A 19,622-nucleotide genomic window follows, 5' to 3' on the forward strand; every position below is an offset into this window, starting at 1 on the left:
TTTGGCCCAGGCGATTTTTTCCCATCTGTGGCCACAATGGCTTTATGAACTTCGTCGCCCTAAAATTCAATGGGTGCGTATCTGAGCTGGGTTTCCAAGGAGTATCCTTTCCCCCTAGGTCCACCCTTCTATAGATCTGCTCAAAATGTTTAACCCAACTATATGCAGGGATAATACAGTCCACTCTCAGGAGGTGTTGATCTGCGAAGACAGGGCTGTTAACAATTTCCAAGAAATTGGCGCTATTATACAAGACACAGACCTGAGTGAAATTGTGCCATGCTTGTTCCCTTATATGTTCTTTCCTTTGCTTAATAGCGGATTTATAAGTTTTTCTGCATGCCTTAACCTGTACTTCATCCCTAGGTTTACCTTTCAACACGGTCATGAGAGATCAATGGGATTTATAGAACTCTCCATCAAACCATTTTTCCCCCTTTGGGACTGCGGCCCTGCCCATAACTATTAGGTTATCTGCGACTCTCTGCACTAAGTTATTATAGGTGCCTAATACCCCACTGGCATGTGAATGAATATCAAGACAAAGTTCAATGTCTCCTTCCCTTTCTATATATATCTTGTCTAAACTTCTCCCATTTAATTCGACAAGTCTGGTCTGTTAGTTTAAAATCCTGATTTGATAGACTCTTTCCCTAAGCTCCATGATAGGCCAGCTCCCCCACCATTTCCAAAATCAGTGGGTTATGATCACTATGACAACTCCATCTGGGGCTTATTATAATCATGGCTGGAGTAAAGAAGCTGATAACAAAATTAAGTCAATAGTGGAGAAGCAGCCCCTACCAATAAACAATGTGTCTGACCCGGTTTCACCAGTATACTCGAGGCACTGCAGATATTTGCTGCAAGCAGGCTCTCTAACCAACAACCTTGGTCTTAATATTCAAAATGAACCAAAGGAACCATAGTGTCCCAGGGTCCCTTGCCTAAGGTGCAATTAGATTGGCATAAATGAACATTAAAATCCCCCAGAATAATGACCTGATAGTATGGGAAACACACCTCTCCGTAATGCTCAAGAAAACCCTCAAGAACGGTGATATGTTCAATGTCAGTTATCCTGCAGAATGAGTTATAGAAATGAATCATCAAGAAAGTAGGGCACTTGGAAAAGGTTAATGCTATAGCCAAAAGATGGGGTGAGTTTCAGGTCAGCACATTAGTTGTACAGGCAATTTTGAGCGATATCAAGGTGAGCAAGCCTCCCTTTGCACGTCCTAGTGGGGAGGGGGATGAAACTTTAAATAAAGGAATAAACCTATCCAGGACAGCAGAGTCAGACGTGTCCCAAGTTTCCTGTAATTCAACTATATGAAAGGACCTAATTTTTGCTAGTCACTGAACATCATCTTTTTGGCCTCGTCCTGAAATATTCCACAACATTAGTTTAATGTTCAGTGTACTCTGTAAAATGGGATCAGGCTTTATCAATGTATTTTGCACCACCTGCGGTAATGGAAGAGAGCCTATAGTTTTCACATCCCCTGATGGGGACATATGTCAGTCTGTACTATATAAATCCCTCAATGGGGCAAATCTATTAACTAGGGGGATGGCTGTACTTGTATTCAGACATTGTAATGCCTTCTCTTGAAAAAGGTCTTGTGTAGTGTTGGAACTGGTTAGATATAACAGCCCAGTAGGATAGAAGAAGTTGAGGTGGAGAACCTTAATTCCAGTTTTGGACCCTCGTTTCCAATAGCCATTGATCATGGCTTTAGTGTGTGTTGGATGTCTTAAATTTACAACAATACAGTCACCTGTCCTATCTTTTTTTTTTTTTTTACACTGGATCCAGTCCGCCCACTCTTCTGACCATGATAACGTATTGTGATATATAATGACTGTTTACTATTGTATTGTCACACCAATGGGTGACCTTGTGCAGCAGATGTACTGTAGACTCCCTTGTACCCTGCTTAATGGGTGGAACACCTGGCAGGATGGCCACTAAGGGGGCTAACTCTGGAGGTAGATCTAAATAATCAATCCTTCCATGGTAGAATTGGAACCATGTTGACTAAACCGTGGCACAACTCGAGAACCTGTCCTGTTAGCATCAAGGGGCCTCCTGGAAGCTACGACCGCACTGCACCTATCTATATCCACATTTTGAGGAGATCCAAGGGCCCTATCAAAATGTGGACCCTCCTGTAACGGGTATTTGACCCTTGACCTGGCTGTAAGGTATATTCGTGGTCCACAAACTTACTGCCATTTCTTGAGGGAGCTAAGGTTGCAGGTCCAACCATCTGAGTTCAGCCCATGCCCACAGCTGCCTCTGTCACGGCTACTTCCAACTTCTTATATGGAGGGATGGATTTTGTCTCAATGAATTGAGTAAGCACAGCTTCAATCTTTGCTAACCATGAAATGATAGGAGACAGAAGTGATTTTAACATATCTTCAATTCTAGGTATCAAATTAACCACAGCTTGACTTAGGTCCATCTGGTCCGGCACTGCTAAACCAACGTTCCTTTCTTGTGTATCTGTGCAGACTTTTTCCGTCCACCCTCTTTCTTTTTACTGGGTGTTCACACAGAAGTGTGGATTCTTCCTGGATAACATCGGTATTGTCTAACAGTTCGGAAGCAGTAACCCGCTAGGTGTGGTGTCACCTGCATCTTCCATTATTAAATGGTCAACAAGAGTCAGAGATTCCTGCGGGTGATTAATGATTCCCAACTAGAGTCTCATTTCCGTCAAAGCAATTTCTTTAGACAGGATGTTTGCCACCCTAGTTAGAAATAAGTCTAGGGTAGTGGCTGTGCCCCCCCCCCCACCCTGGGAAGGCCCAGGATTAACTTCTTCTTGCCCATTACTCTCGACAGCCCAGATGTGATGAACTACTGCAACCACATTTTTCTCAACAAGTCCACGTTGTCTATGTAGATGTTTAAATGAGCCAAATGCGAGCCAGGTGTGAGGATCCAATACCATGGTAGAGGAAATCTACAAAGTACTGGTTGGTATGATATGGCTCAGTAGAACAAGAGAGATATGTTGGTATAAAAAAAGAGATAAAATAATACTGTACCTTATCAAAACTATATCCTTCTCCCCCAAGCAAGGAGCAAGGGTGGTGGCGCAGCCCAGCCTCTGTCGGCCACTGATGGGTGCAGACCAGCCAGCTCTTGGCCCGGGCATGTCCCGACCTGCAGGAGCCCCATGCAGTTTAAATAATGCACACCTCTGGGCGCGTAAATGGGGCGAAGGCATAGGCAGCAGCTGTTGCAATTGAGGCCGAGAGCTGTGGTCTTGCCCCTTATTAGAAATGGGATCTCTGGTTGGCTAAGGCTTGCGCCAAAGCAGGGCAGAGACCACCACTCTAGTCAGGGCGCGGGAGTTACACGCCAAAGATAGCCACTGCTCACCCCTTTAGTAGCTTGGCACGAACAGTCAGGCCTATCCCGGAGGCAATGTGTAAAGCATTTGCGCACGCACTCAGCAACAACATCCCAGGCGCACTAAACAGGAACTCCAGACAAGGTTATATCAAAAATAGCCTTTGTATTCTCATAACAAATTAGACTAGTAAACACATAATATACATGGTGCCACCTGGGACTGGGTCATATCTACAAGGGATTATTTAAACCTGACAGGGCCCACTGGACGACTGTCATAACCATTACAAAGCAAACTTAGTAAAAGTAAAAGATGTCATAAACATATAACCAGTAACCACTGGTAATCACTGTACTTGGCATCAGCCTGTAACATAAACTGCATTATGCACAGTATCCCATTTAGGTGCGGAATACATTCTGCGCAACCTCACCAGTATAAACACATTATGCAATCATATCATATCCGATTTCTAAACACATTAGACGATAACCTCCTAATTAGAAATCACATTAGGCCTAAAATGCAGTAGAGAATATCTCAAACCTAACCACAGTAGGCACAACCTGTTAATCATAAAAAACACACTAAGAGGTATAAAACAAGGTGCATCAATTAAACTATATAAATCAAATTTCCTAGCACCATAAAATCACATTAGGGCCTGGCGGCCTATTGACCTAACAGTCCCCTGGCCAACTGGCCATCTCAGAAAGAGGCTCAAATGCCCTGTGTTCAGAATGTCAGGGTGCTCTGCCCATGCAGCAGGAGTCAAGGGTGCGCACTCTGTGCAGGCCTAAAGGTTGCAGCTGGCACTAAGTGCTGCACAGCTATGAAGGGATAGGGCAAAGGAGTGCATCTCACTCCTAACTCAATCAGAACTGCCCCCAAGAAATAAATGGCCTAAACATGCAGCTTCCCACTACTTGCAGGGCAGCTGGGAAGATCAAATGCAGGCCTGGGCTCTCAATGTTCCCTTTGAACAATTTGCCAACATTGCAGCTGCCCAAGCTGGTGTGGTGCAGCTGTGAGTCCTGAGATGGGCCCTGGCACCACTGTGCCTTCTGGGCCTCGCTGGGGCTGTCAACAAACATGCCCTCTAAAGACGTTGCAGCTGCCCTCTAGCTAAACGAGGCAGTTGAAGCAAAAAAAGGCCAGAAATGCCCCAAACACTGTGGCCCTCGGGGGCCCTCAGGACCCCCACTGGGGCCTTTAAACAACTATGGCCCATGTTGGAGCGGCCCTCTGCCTTTCGGAGCCGCTGAGACTCTGTACTAATGCCGCGATCTGCACCAATACTGTGCCTAGCCTCCCCCTCTTAGCCGTCTCAACTCACAGTTTCTTAGTGGGGGGAGGACTCCTCTCTTCCTAGTCTCCGCTCTTCACCCGGGCCCCCTACTGGGACCCAGGACTTTTCCATGGAGCCCGCGAGGTTCCACCGGCACTTCCTTTCCGGCGCCAGGGCTCCACACAGTTCATGGGAGCCCCGCGTCGGCCCACAACTCTGGCGCCTCTTTCGGCCCTGCTACAGGCCCAGCCCACTTCACAGGCAGACGTGCCTGAATTTGGCTCAGGCCACAGAGGCAGCAACTTCCCTGGGCAGAATATGAGGGGAAGACTCCCTCTAAATCCAAAATACACAGCGGGGTGGGCACCCACAATTATGTTCCATAAGCTGGGTGGGCACCAGTATTTTTTAATATAAAAATAAGCGGGGTGGGCACCCGCGATTGCAGAAACACGCGGGGTGGGCACCCGCAATCATGGCATGGGGATTCCCTCGAAGACAATTGCAGCCCAGCGCTGACAGGGCAATGCGCAGAGGCCCCTCCTCACAATAAAGGGGCAAATTAAGACACAGTGCTCCCAGGCGCTAGGGGAAAAAACACTCCTCCTCAGGACAAATAACGCACTCTGGAGAATTAGAAATAAAGCGCTCACCAGGCGCTATGATCAGCGACAAGCTCTGCAGTAAAGGTCCTGGAGGTCTCCCTAGGAAAATTCCATGATAGGTCTCAGGGGCAGAGCTGGGCCTAGGGCCCAGCACACAGGGCCCTCCAGCAGGGAGGCAGCCCCCATGGCCGTCCCTCCTGGGCCCCAGCAGCAGCAAGCCCCCTCCGTCAGGAACACTGAACATTTTCATGGGGTCACAGCCCCTATATTTATGCCACTTTTCCATTTGTGTCACAGCACAGGGCTTGGGGATATCAGTCAGAACTGGTTTGGTGGAGCTTTGGAGCACTTTGTTTTGCTCAGCTCCTCTTTCCTTTATCAGGTGGGGGCTCAGGGATCAGACGCACCACAGGGGGCGTAGCCGGCATTGTGGAGGGAAGGCCCAGCCCTATTCAGGTCCCAGGTGCAACTCCTCCCTCCCATCTGCATGCAGATCTCTCTATTCACCACTTGAAAGACTACCCCTGTCTCCTGGAGCCACCCACACCTCTTAGCTCCTGTCAATCACAAGCCAGACATGCAATTCACATCAGGCAGGCAGACACACAGTACACAGATATGCCAACTTCTAAAAGTGGCATTTCTCCACCAGTCACCATAAATCTGCGCACACCATTGCGCAGCATTTATCCTCACGAGTTCATACATACTAAACTCGCCCCTGCTCTCCTCTCATACCAGGAATTACCATGGACACACATATCTCCCATGCATTCCTATGGGAGAGTAGGCCAATCTCACCACATGCACTCAGAGAGCGCACGCACTTTACACTGAGCCACAGTGCTAAAGTGCGCAGAGGCTTAAAATCACTACCACTTTATCAGAGCTTAACGCAAAAGGTTCAGGGTTGAAGCTGTCAAAAAAGGGCCAAGTCCAACACCCCTACATCTTCTCCTCACACAGACTGGGTGGCCCGAGCTGCGGAAGTCCCATGCATTCAAATACATGCCTCCCGGTGTGGAATTGCGGCGAAAGCATAGGCGATGGCTGCCACAATTGAGGACGGGGTTGTGGTCATGCCTCCAACTCTTCTCCTCACAAGGACTGGACGTACTGCACTGCTGGAGCCCCAGGCAGTTTAAATATGCTACTCCGTGTGTGGAAATGCTGCAGGAGCATAGGCGGCAGATGCCACAATTAAGCCAGGAGTTGTGGTACTGCCCCCACCTCTTCTTATCACACGGACCGGGCGTATTCAAGGCTTTATGTTTTTTCCACAAAGGGAAATTATGTTCCCTCCACCATTATGTGCAATGTGGGGACTATAATGCACTTGCCAATCGGTGATCAGAAACCTACCACTTTCTGATGGTGGAGAAAGGTGTTGAGCAGGCCATAGGTAAGACCATGATATCCTCAAGCAGAGGAACATAATTTCTATGGCTTCTTGCCTAGTGAAGTAGTTGCCCATGGAAGGTACGTATCCATGCACAGCCATTAGAATGTTTACCTTTTGGCAGCTCCACCACAGTCAATTTCCCCATTCTTCACTTTCGTATGGTGCAACATAAAGCAAGTAGGAAACCCTAGGGCTGACTGGGCTGGGCAATTGGGACAGTAAACATGACTCTTCTGCGTCTTTCCCTGCTTACAGCAAACTCTACTATGACAACATGGCTGAGTCTTTCTAGGTGTTCCAGGAATGTGATCAGCAACGTGTTGATCCTGAAGCCTTCCCACATCCTCCAGAGCATATGAAGTAGAGGTTGCAACTTTTGCAGCAGTAAGACTTTCAATGAGGGTCAACTGAAAGTCAGGGAAAGACATGAGGCTTTCCTGTGGTGGCTTGGCGATAAACAAAATACGCATTGTATGTTGCCACCTGAATCAGGTGGGTATACAGATTTCTATACCAAGTGCGAGTTTTACGACACACATTGTAGGGTCATTCTTGTCCTCTCTCCCCATCTCCTTCTTTTAATCAAGTTAGAGATGGGGAAAATCTTGCATTTTTCTACAAGTACAGAATTCAGGGCCTCATGGAATTCATAAAACCTAAAGATACATAGAACATGAATGTATGTGTATGAAAGAAATCCCTACTTGTCGAAATATGCAAGATTTTTACCATCTCTAACTTTAATAACATACTGAACTTCAATGGTATTAGCTTGTGCAAAATATCAACATATACAAACATGATGATGCCTATTTTCTTGTACAGGATATTTTCAAATAATAATATACTATTGCATGTATTGATTTTAATGTAAAATTAATTATTATATGGCTCTGATAATAATGACAGGCACAATTGCACTTTTACAATGTTAAGATTGCCGCGACCAACTGAGAACTGTATGTCAATATGAGTCCGTCTTCTAATGTGATGAAAAGAATAACGTTTATATTGGTGAAAAATTGGTAGCACACTGACATTGACAAAGGTTGTCATGGCCAAAATGCATTTGTCAACCACTGTAATTACATAAAATAAAACGTAGAATTTAATTAAACTCAAGTTTGCGCTGCGAACTTTGTGGGAGCAAAGGACTTTGAAACTATTGAATTGAGGTTCACCACCAACACATTAAAAAAATATATAGTAGCCCGCAAAGGGGGTCAACCCATTAGCTGAGAGCAGGAGAGAGAGCACTCACCTACACCTTCCTGCTGCTCCAGAAGTGAATCTGTGATGTCAATGTACCACAAGGTGGGGGGGCCGGGAGGTTGACGATGAAGCAAGTTTGCATTGCCCCTGCCATCTGTTTGTAGAAAAGGAATCCTCCAGTGCGAGCACTGGATGATCCCTTGAAGCCCCCCCTGCAGCATCGGCCAATGGCCGACACCTGCACTGGGGATGGGAGTGTGGCTGTCAACCATTGTCCGACAGACAACACACAAAGGCTGAACATGGACATCTCTGTTAACCAACAAGTTTACACTGTCGACCTGGCTGAGAAATGGGTCACCCGCCAATATATAAATCGGCCTCTAAGTTTGGATTACACATAACGTTTGTGATCTATATTGCTTTGAAGCACATTGTATGACCAGCATTAAACCTGATCATTTTGGGGTGATATTCCCCCAAACGGTTTGCCTTCACTCCTCCTGTTTGCTGAATTAGTGTTTGATGCTTTAGGACTCTGAGCATTTTACCACTTCCAACCAGTGCTAAGGTGCTTATGCTCTCTCCTTCAAGCCTTGTAAATTGCACTACACATTATTGGCACCTTGTATTTACTTGTAATTCCCTAGTAAATTGTACTTCATGTACCTAGGGACTGTAAATTAAGTGGTACCAGTGGGCCCACATCACTCATTTGTGGCCTTTTAAAACATGTCTCCGGACTGCCATTGCAGCCTGTAATACAGTTTTAAAAAATGCCATTTTGGCCAAGCAAAGTAAATCTTTTGCCAGTCTTATCATACCTCTAAGATAGGCCCTAATGGCTCACAGGGCAGTGTGCATTGTATTTCAAACGCAGAACATGTGTACTTACATTTTACATGTCCTGGCAGTGAAAAACTACTAAAGTGCTTTTTCACTGCTGTAAGGCTTATCTCTTCTATTGACTAGCACTGGGTTACCCTATTACATTTAATAAGTGATAACTTTAAATTGGGAGCACATAGAGATATGCTGTTTAGACTCAAATAAATTGCAATTTAAAATCCTCTTTAATGGTAAAGTCAGATTTTAAGTCACAATTCCCAAAAGGCCAATTTTCTAAAGCTTGCATATGTTTGTCTAAACCATTTGTGCCTTCTTCCAATATCCTGGGACCTGGCAGTTCAGTATGGACTGTTACTAGTAAAGCAGGGTCAGGACTGATTTGCATATGTAATAGGTATTTGGCTCTGCATGGGGAAGGGCATTCCCACAACACATTTACAGCGTGTATCTGTGCATAACACGTTTACCAAAATAGATATTCTGATTTTTTTATGGTTGTTTGGCGACTGTTTAGCAACAGTAAAGATGTAGTCGCTCTTCCCACGTTCTTTATTTTTGCAACAATTATTTAGTGGTATATCAACTTCATTTCAGTGGCACCAAGCACCTATCATAACGTACAGCGAACATTAAAACAATGTGCACATTGAGCAGTAGTATAAAATAAAGAATCAAATGCTAAATCCGGAGAGTCGCAATCAGCATCAAGAGTACACAATTCCAGTGTGGGGCATGCGCGCTGGATAAGAATCAGTCAAGGCTTTCTCCTATTGTGAAGATAATCAAATATGAGGCATGTGAACTAGTGCATAAGTATCCCTGCAGGAGTCAGTAAATGTCACTTATCAGTTTATCAAGGAACAGGAGCAGTGGATCCTTTGAATACTTGACTTTTGATGGCAGCAGTCTGGAGAGCCCTCATGGGCTGGATCTGTGTGGTCCTCGGTCGGAAAAACTGTTCTCAGGTTTGGGAGCATGCATCCATGTGATCATTCCTCTTATATATGATATGTTTGTACTCCTCAACTTCATCCAGTTCAAAGAGCCAGTTGCTGCCAGTAGGCACCAACGGTTTCCTCCAGTGCCATAAAATACAAAGTTTAGCAGTAGCTATATCGATCTCCAACCATTGTTACTAAGTTTCATTGGGACATCACGGCCAGTCATGTCAAGAAGGAGGGTCTGCCGGGTGGTGAGTAACAGGCGGATTGTTCCTAAGGGTGGCTCATACTTCAGACCAGTAGCTATTGAGTGCTGGGCGGGACTGCAGGATGTACCCATATCACATCTCCCCTTCGTAAAACACCAACTCTTGTGGTTCAGTAACAGGCCACCCTGAACAGTCGCACTGAGGACAAGTACTAATTATGTAGCAGTTTAAAGCAGGAGAATTTCAACTTGGCTTTCTGGAGGAAGGAATTGTGGGTCTCAAAAGGTGAAGCCCAGGCCTTGGGTTGTAGACATGGCCCACAGATTTCTGGCAGAAGAGCTGAAATGCCTCCAGTGTAGACTGTGAAAAAACGTAATCGAAAATAAAACAATAGAGTCCATATATCACCCCAGGGGCCATTTCCCATATAGTAAGATATGCACAGATCAGCAAAGTGTTGAGGTGAATTGTATCCCTCCAACTTTTCCCCAGAGGCTGTGGCAAACCTAAAGGAATTGCCAGCGGGCTGTGTTAGGATACTGTATTCCCAGGAAAGATCATCAAAGGACCAAAAGGAGGAATTAGCAAGCAAATCAACAAGCATGATAATGCCACACTCCCTCCACATTGGCCAGTTTATCATCTGACCACTGACACGTATCCTAGCATTGTTTCATATAGGAGCAGCTGTTGGATCCACAGATCCACCTTCAAGGACTTGTGGGCCTGCTTCCAAGTACAGCATATGTGAAAAATGATGGGGTTGTCAATTAATCGTGTCTCCGGTTACGCAGCATAAAGTGCGTTGAGAGTGGCCCCACACATCAATATAGTACTTTCTATTTTACACCAGATTGGTGGGCCCACATTTATCCTCAACCAGCTTGCCATTTGTGAGAGGTTACCCCCTGCTTCTGTATAAGCATATAGTTTGGGCATTTAAAGCTGGAGTTTATTGGCTTCCCATATGACGCCTTTGATGAGGGAATTGATGGGGTCCAAAAAGGAGCTGGGAACCCAAATCAGTAGCATCCACAGTATGTATATGAACCGTGGGGCCATTTAGAAAAGTCTAGGCGAGGGGATACCAACAGAGGGAATTGGCTGCCTGGTACTAGATGGGGCAGTCCCCTGGATAGGTAAATCCCTAGATATTTCAGACCCTCTGGCATCCATTTCCTTCCCTCACCCCATATGCAATCTGGAGTTGTGACTATGGACTTCAACATTGCCTCAAATTGTCCCCAATTCACTCAGTAACTGGAAAATTCAGAGGAAGAATCTAGCAAAGGCATCAGAGTGGGTATGAATATCAGTGGTTGGGAGAACTTCATTAAAAATCAAGGGGTGATGTCCTGATGACAATGTCTAACGACTCAAGAGCCAAGAGAAAAAGTAAAGGGGAGAGCAGACAACCCTGCCATGTGCCTCTCTTGATGCAAATTGTACGGGATAGGTGGCCTCCACAGTTCATCTATGTAGCAGATCCATCTTAAAGACATTTAACAATAGAAATAAAGTCAAGGCCAAAGTGCCTCTTAATTCAAAACAGGTAAGGCCATTTGACTCGGTTGAACAACTTCTCATCATCAAGGAAACAGTGCCACCGGCTTATCCTCAACATTTTTGAGTCACATGGAAGGTGGGTCAATATCTGCATATGATTCAGAGAAGGGAGTCCCAGCATGAAGCCCACCTGTAACACATGAATCAGAGATGGTATAACCCTTCAAAGCCAATTAGCAAGGATATTGGCCAGAAAATTCATGCCAACATTCAGCAGGGAGTTAGGGTGGAATGATACATAGGTGAGAGGGCCCCATCTTTAGATAGTACCATGATGATTGTGTTATTTAGATGCAGTCCCCGAGTCCCAGATGCAGACGTGTCCTGAAAGGGTTGGTGTAATATCTGTGCTAGTTGCGGCACATAGGTCTTATAAAATTTCCCAAGGAAACCATCCTCACAAGGAGATTTGCATATTGGTAAACTGGCTGCAGCATTGATGCGATTATTAGAGGTAAATGCATCTGCAATATCCGTGGGGTGTAAGAAGTCGGCCTGGAGGGTCGGCAATAGTTGGTATGGACAGTTGGGCCTCTCGTTGGCAGAGTTGAAAGGCTAATAGGCGGTCTGCCTTTTTGTCTCTCTCATAGTGTCTCAATTTGAGTTTAGTAAGTGCCTTCTCGGCAGCAGATGCATAGAGTTCATTGTATACAAATTTAGAAGTTTCCAGCCTTTGATGATTGGCAAGTGAGGGTATCTTGTTATAGGGTGCTGTAAGGGAGGACACTAGCATATCCAGACAAGCCCTCTCAGTTATGTAGATAAGCTCATCAAGGGGCCCATCCAGGTGGCCTCTCCAGCTGCCTAAACAACCTGTGGCGAGACTACTGAGTGCTCATTATCTGCGAGGTGGACCCTACCATGACAATTCAACATTGCCTTATCCTCCAGAAGGCTGGGGGGCATACATACACCACAAACCAGTCACCGGGGGCCTAGTCCCCAAGGTCAACTACATCAGTACTGGGCATTGATCCAAGAGGCCCCCCAGTAGGATTGTCAGAGTGAAATGAGAGGGAGAGGAGTGGGTGGTTTGGCCAAAAGTAATAGAGTCTAGAGGAAGTATTATGAATAATCAAAGTGTAAGTGTTGCTCTTATCAGAGGGGTGGGTAAGGTGCCAAACATCCACTAGGCCGTGGTCAGCCAGCAGATCAATGAGCTGAGCCCTGCCCGAGGCACTGTATTGGTCAGATGGACCAGTGTGGTCCAGGATAGTTTTTGGTGTCATATTCTTGTCATCCCCTACTATCAGCCTCACCATGCCAAATGCCGTAAAAAGAATGTTAAGATCGCTAAAGTAGGCAGATTTACTGCCCATGGGTGCTTCTACTGAACCCAGGACAATAATGTGGGTTCCCAATTTCAGTTTTGCAAAGATGTACCTGTCCTCAGGATCGGTCCAAGTTCCCAAAAGGGTATGTGGAGCAATTTATCGATCAAGATAGCAACCCTATCGGGAAGAGGTCTGGTGAATAGGGGACCCAAGATCCACAGCTATAGTGTGGGTACTCCCCAATGTCCCTGAGTTACCTTTTCACTTCAGATTTGGGCAAGTGAAAGTTGTGTAGGAATGCCACATCAGTATCATGGTGGCAGAGGAAATTAGGAATCTTTTACATTTAACAAAATCGGACAGGCCATTAACATTCTTGGACATGTCACAGAGAGGACTGTCTGGAGAAGGCAGATGAAGGAGGGTGACAACATGTATATTATACTGTGGAGGTAGGTATCCATGCCTGAAAGCAAGTACCCAGAGGGAATGTCGCCCCATGAGAGCAAAGTGTATAAACTCTAACCAGGTATGAAAATTGTAGCACCAGCGGATAAACTGGGGGAGGTAATAAGCATTGTGAGTTCTCAGTCAATGTGCACAGGAGGCAACAATAACTAGCAAACTCTGGCATGTGGATTTAATCTGGCTGTGAACACCAGGAGATCTCATTAGCCTGTTGGATGCCATCCAGTAAAGGTATATGGAGGGTCACCCGGGCACATGTGGGGAGATAGGGCGGCCGGTTAGTAGGCACATCTCTCCCTGGGCTCTGCATCTACAGGTGTGAGGGAATCAGACCCCAGACTGGAGAGAATCAAGCACCTCACACCATTAACACCATGAGATCCCTCCCCCAAAAGGTGCAACCATGCATGACAATAAAAAACGATGCAAACATTGGATCATAAAGAAAACAGTTCCCCAAGCATGGGAAATGTAATACAAAACTTCAGCAAAGGAAACAATCATGGACAGGACCATGGTGAGCTTGTTGGGCAAATGTAGCAGTAAATATAAAGGGCTAGATTGCAAAATGAGGGCAGGCTTCAGCTTCCAAAGAGTTGTAGGCCTGTCCTTCAGAGGGGATCAGGATTTGCGCCACCCACTGTCCTGGTTTAGAACATCAATCACCCAGTCGAGGCCCTCTCTGTTCACACGGCAGTGTGAAGGGGGTGAGTCCTGCCATGAAGAAGACTGGGCTTTGGTCCACCAGCTCATGCAGAGTCGTCACCTCCCTCCACTTGGAGCATGGATAAAGCAAGTTCAGAAGATGACTCCATTGTGTCTGACATAGTATCCAGGAATGATGCAAACCGGCCTGGGACGTCATCTGTAGTGTGGCCTTGTAGATTAATAAACAGCAAGGGTTGGTCCAAGAGGCCGAATTTAATACATGCATCCCTCAGGTGAGAGGCAGTGCGTGCAGTTTTTTACATTTCACCACTGTCTCGTGCAAGATATCCACTATGATATGCATTGTGGCCCTACTGTATTGACACAGTTCTCCATTTTTTCTGACTACCTGTAGAATGGCCTTGATTTGTTAGCGAGATACATCGCGCACTCGAACAAGACTGCCTTATGTGATTTTAATTGTGGCAAACTCCATGTGGAGAATCAGATTTTCAAAGAAGTTATCTCACTGGATGGTAAGCCCTTTTCTTCTGTGTAGCTGACAGTTATTTTGCTGATTGCTCTCTTAGCGCCAGGATGCCCGTAGGGTTCCAGTAAGCTCTACAAATGCTAAAAATAATTACAATAAGAGCACCTTGGCAAAGGACAGCTGTCTCGCTGTTTTGTGCCGGGCATGAACAGAGAGAATGAGGCAAAGGCAATACCCCTAAGCACAGACATGCAGTGATGTTTGTTGAGATGAGGCCAATCAACACTGTGGAGAGCAGCTGCAGAAAGGATTACTATTGTGGGTCTCGCCCTACCGTACAAAAGGCCGAAGCACCTGAGGTGCGGTGACTAGTCGAGCAAGGGCTTGCAGGAGTTGATTACCAGAAGGCCTGGTGCAACGGGCATGTACTACAGGGCTGTGCTGGGTTAGATCAGGAACCCGACAGGGTGGGAAACAAGGACGGTGTCCCAGTGGTCAGTGTATTAGCAAAGCACTAATCCCATCCTGTGCCACGCTACCATCATGTGACTCTTCCGACCGCTAGCAGTTAGAGGAGGGAACTGCTGTCCGAAGGGCAGATGGAGACAACAGAGCCACGCGGGCAATCACATTGTCCGGAGATCCAGGTGTCCAGTACATATAGTCTCCACTTCCAACTGGGGCACAGAATGATTAGTGTCATGGAAAGTCCCATCCCTAGGCTAGCACCTACGCAAAATCCACAGTCCCCACAAGTAGGCCGGGCACAAAAAAGAGTAGGCATGAGGCCTGAGTTCATTATTGGGAAGAGGACCCTCTGAGCAGACCTCTACTCCCCCCATGACTAATGGAAACCGCTAATGGCGAGCAGGCCTCAAGTGGTGCAGAGGACCCCAACACAAAATGCACAGGGCAAAGAAAGAGCACTAAAGTAGGGAAGTCTCTAGCTAGGCGGGCCAACCAAGAAGGAGCAGATATGCGAGGCGCATGATGCTGGGTCTCTCTTCCCTGCAGGCAAGGTCCGAGGATGGGAGCGCCTCGCTCCTAGATTGTCTGCCATCTATCTATTGCTGAGGCCATGCAAAGGTCAGGCTTGCTGCTGCAGCCCGTTCTGTCTCCCTGAAGCAGCCACACTCATTCCAGAACGTTCGACAGGGTAGCATGTACAGTCTTCGACTTCGGGCGGCTGAGAAATCTTGTGTGGGGGAAAGGGTGCCAGATGCTGCTATCACACAGTACACCAGCATTCCCATTATTGGGTATGCCGGGGTCCCCCCTCTAGAGTCACTCCACCACCAGATATGCAACCGGGGATCATATATGTGGTGTGGTAGGCAGGCTTAGATCTTCCCCGGTGTCTTTCAATGAGCCGCCATCTTGTTCCATGGCATAGCTCTGTCCTTTTCCCACTTTATAAGTGTACACTACCTTGCTGTATCCTGAGGAGGCTGCTAATAGTGAGGCCAAACCGTGCTAACCAGTTACAAGGAGAAATCCACCAAAAAGTTTTATACATGTATTGATTTCAATTAGCCATAAGGAAGACTGATTACCTACATTCACTGTGTCTTTCCTTTGAGGTGGACTATCTATGGACATACCACACATACAGATGTAGGATTGGCTGCCATATTGTGGCAAGGGTTCTATTAACGAGGACAGTGTGTCTTGGTAGTGATGATTTGTTAGGTAAATATTGGCGTAAAATAGATGAATTGCACAGACATTGTTGCCATGATTTGTATACACACTCAACACACAATGGGGGTTTACAAGGTCGTATCAATGATGTGAAAATATGAACTATGTGTGCGAAATAATATGCCCAATACTAATTTATGATGTATTGTTGATTGAGTATCACTGGTATAATATCCTGCTAGAGTTCCCTTTATTTTACTGTTTATGCCACAACTCTAGAGGGTTATATGAGCTTTCCCCGTATTACATATATATGTGATGCTTAGAGCTTTTAGGTGCTATTTTTCGCCATATATTTTAACAATTCTTAACTCTGATTCTACTGATTGGGTTTAATTTGATTTGATGTCATTTTATGTTTTAAAATGTACTGTATTTTCCTAAATTGGTGAGAGATTTATCGTTGATTGGATATTCACTTTAATACTGTTTGTGCTCTGCATATATACTTTACAAATTGCTTCTAAGTAAAGCGTGACTACTTTTATGCCAAGCTACTAGAGGGTTGAGTACATGTTAATTTAGTGACGTTTTGTAATTCACCCTGACAGGGAAAGCGCTTGCTGTCTGAGTGGTGTTTCCACCCATTCAAACAAAAGCCCATTTTCTTACAATCAGTAAGATATTTTCATTCCCGTAGCACTGCAGGCCACAATGTGATTGGCTTTTTCTTCCTTTTGGTATGTGTACAATATTCTTGCATTCTTATATGGTTTTCTATTTGGTTTTAACTTGTTGGACCAATAACATTTGATTAACTCCATGAATCATTCTGAACAATTTTTTCGAACTACCGTCAAGTGCTACCAGAAAGCAGCAACTCTGTAAAACTGATTTGGAGAGCTGCAGAGACAAAGCACATCTTTCCACAGAAATGTATTTTATTCTCTGAGGGTACTTCGGTAGTGTAGTGTTCTTTGAGTACCAGTATATTTTGTAACAACTGTTTTGCTTTCCTTTTATAAATACCTCATGATTTCTCTTTAATTTTATTGTGTTGTTTACTAACCTATCTAGTCATGTGCTGCACGGTGGTAACAAAAGAATCAAGGTCACGTTTTTCCATCACTTCCTTGCCGCAATTGAGAGATTTTGCTCCCACCATTGCAGTGCTCCTAACTTTCTTATGCAATGCATAGGTAAGCCAGATGTAAAATACCAGGAAATGTGTCTCAAGCCAGAAGTACAAAAAAAGTGAAAGGCGTCTAGTTACAGGACATTATTGTGAATCACACATAAAATATGCCAGGTCGACGAGCAATTATTTCTTCTTGTGGTTGCCTGTCCCAAAACGCGTTGGGGCCTGTCCACTGAGGCATTTTGGAGTATTGAAGTTCTCTTTTATGTACTCTTACATGTCTATCGAGATTGGCCTCAAACATGTAAAATAGGAATATTTATGAAAATATCTGGAGATTTCTCATATATCATTAGTACCAATGGAATGGTCTGTACCTACTTTGAACTTTTAGCAATTGGAAAATGGAAATGTCGGGGTTGGTACATAAGGCAGGTAAGAGTACATAAAAGAGTATTCCTGAAGCCCTATTATAGATAGGGTGCCTCTAGAATGTGCTGCCCTCAGGGCAGCCGCAAACTCCTGCTGCCCCCAGTGCAGCACATTCAAGAGAAATACAAAGTATTGGGATTATTTACTAGCCCCTTATGCCGTTGATGCATCACTTCTGGTATGGAAAGATATGACGGACCGGTGGAGCAAGGGGCTTATAAATAAGCTAAGCCCCAATCTGCTCTGTGTTTCACCGTGCAGGCGGCAACTCACTTTAAAGAGGGATTTGAGATCCCCTTGCAGGCGGGTGCAGTGAGTGATTGCACCCGCCTGCAAGGGGACATCTGCGTGGTCCATAGGACCCCCTTTCCCCCAGAGGGCTGCAATCAGGGGTGCACTGACAGCATCTCTGCCTCTGCACCAGAGTCTATAATAAGGCACAGGCACAAAGGCAAAGGGATTCCCTCATTTGCATGTGGTCTCGCCCCCATGCAAATGAGGGAATGCCTTCTTGAGAAAGTGCTGGAACTATATGTGCACCAGCATTTTCAGTATTTCCGAAGGGTCTGCGGCCCCTTCTGTAATACCAACTTGCCCCAGGGCCGTGAAAAGCGGGCGCACATGCCAGTTGCGCTCCTGGGGCAAGTTCTGAAATAAGGCCCCTGCAGTAATACTCCCCATACTCATAAATATTTTTGTGAATCAGACCCTACATTTGTCTCCCTTGTACATTAAAATGACATATATGTCACGGGTGAAACCCAGACCCCTGCTGTCCCCACCCTTCAGGGCCCTCATACAGCCTCAGAGTCTCCTTGCCAGAACCTGCAGGGTGTCCATCATTTTGTTTTCCACCATCCTTGGAAGCCGATGTAGTGACTGTTCTGCATTGGTGCTAGAGGTATGAGGCGGTATCTTGGTAACATCACACCAGCTTACCAACACTACACAGTCATCACTGCAGCCGGAAGATGTATTCAGGTAGCAATCACAAACCACATATTGGCTTTTTCCAACCTGGCTGAATTAGTTGAAAGATTAGATATGACTCGGCATGTTAATGTTGCCATCATTCATCATTACATATTTTGTGCCAAGGGAGGATGTGTAAAAATTCTCAGACTCAGAAAATGATGCGAAAAGCTCACCGCACTCTATATTTGGCCGTGCCGGGGGGCATATTATCAACAACTAGCGATATTTATAGCTAAATAAGCTTAGCAAATTTTTTTTATCGCTGTGCATAGCCGGATTTTATTGCAGAGATAACATGCTATTAGCAACGTTTATCTCCAAAGCGATAAAATATCCGGCAATAGCGGCAAAATGCATGAATATCGCTGGAAATGCAACGATATTCAGGCATTATGGCTAATAAGGACTTAACCTGAATATCCACCTCCCATTGGATATACAGGTTAAGAAGTGGTCTGAGCAGGCGTTAGGATTTAGCAATATTCGCGCTTAGCACAAATATCTTAATCTCTACGCCTGTGTTGATAATAGGCGATAGCGATGTTAGCGACTGCTTTTAGTCGCTAACAGGTTGGGTACGCCCACTTTGCATGTCATTAGCGATAAATATCACTGACATGCGAAGCGGGCCCCAAACAGCTCGCTATCATCTAAAAGCTGTCGCCAACTGATGTTAGCGACAGCTTGCTAATAGGGCGATGAAATTATCACCGCTTTGCGGACGAAAACGGCCGCAAAAGCGGCGATAATTTTATTTCGCCTGCCTTGGTAATATGCCCCTATATTTGTTATTTTAGTCACAGTAGTAAATTATCATTCTCCAGATTTCTCTCGAAAATGTATCTGTTATAGTTTTTTTGTTTTAATTTCTTATGGTCTTTATCTTTTATTCGTTCGTATACTGCTCTTAAATACTAGTGTAGCAAGTGTGCCCTGGGCCCCAATGGAATAATTTTCCTTTGCTCTGGTAGGGTAGTAAAAGATAGCTATTATTAGGGTGCTAATGCCCCTTAGTCGTCTATGTCATTGCACCTGGTGTAACTTCGGCACTAATGTTAGCCACGCCTCTCTGTTTAAAAAGGAAACCTGTATGCATCTCCTCCAGTACATTTG

This window comes from Lissotriton vulgaris, chromosome 4_1, assembly GCF_964263255.1.
Source record: "Lissotriton vulgaris chromosome 4_1, aLisVul1.2, whole genome shotgun sequence".
Taxonomy (NCBI): domain Eukaryota; kingdom Metazoa; phylum Chordata; class Amphibia; order Caudata; family Salamandridae; genus Lissotriton; species Lissotriton vulgaris.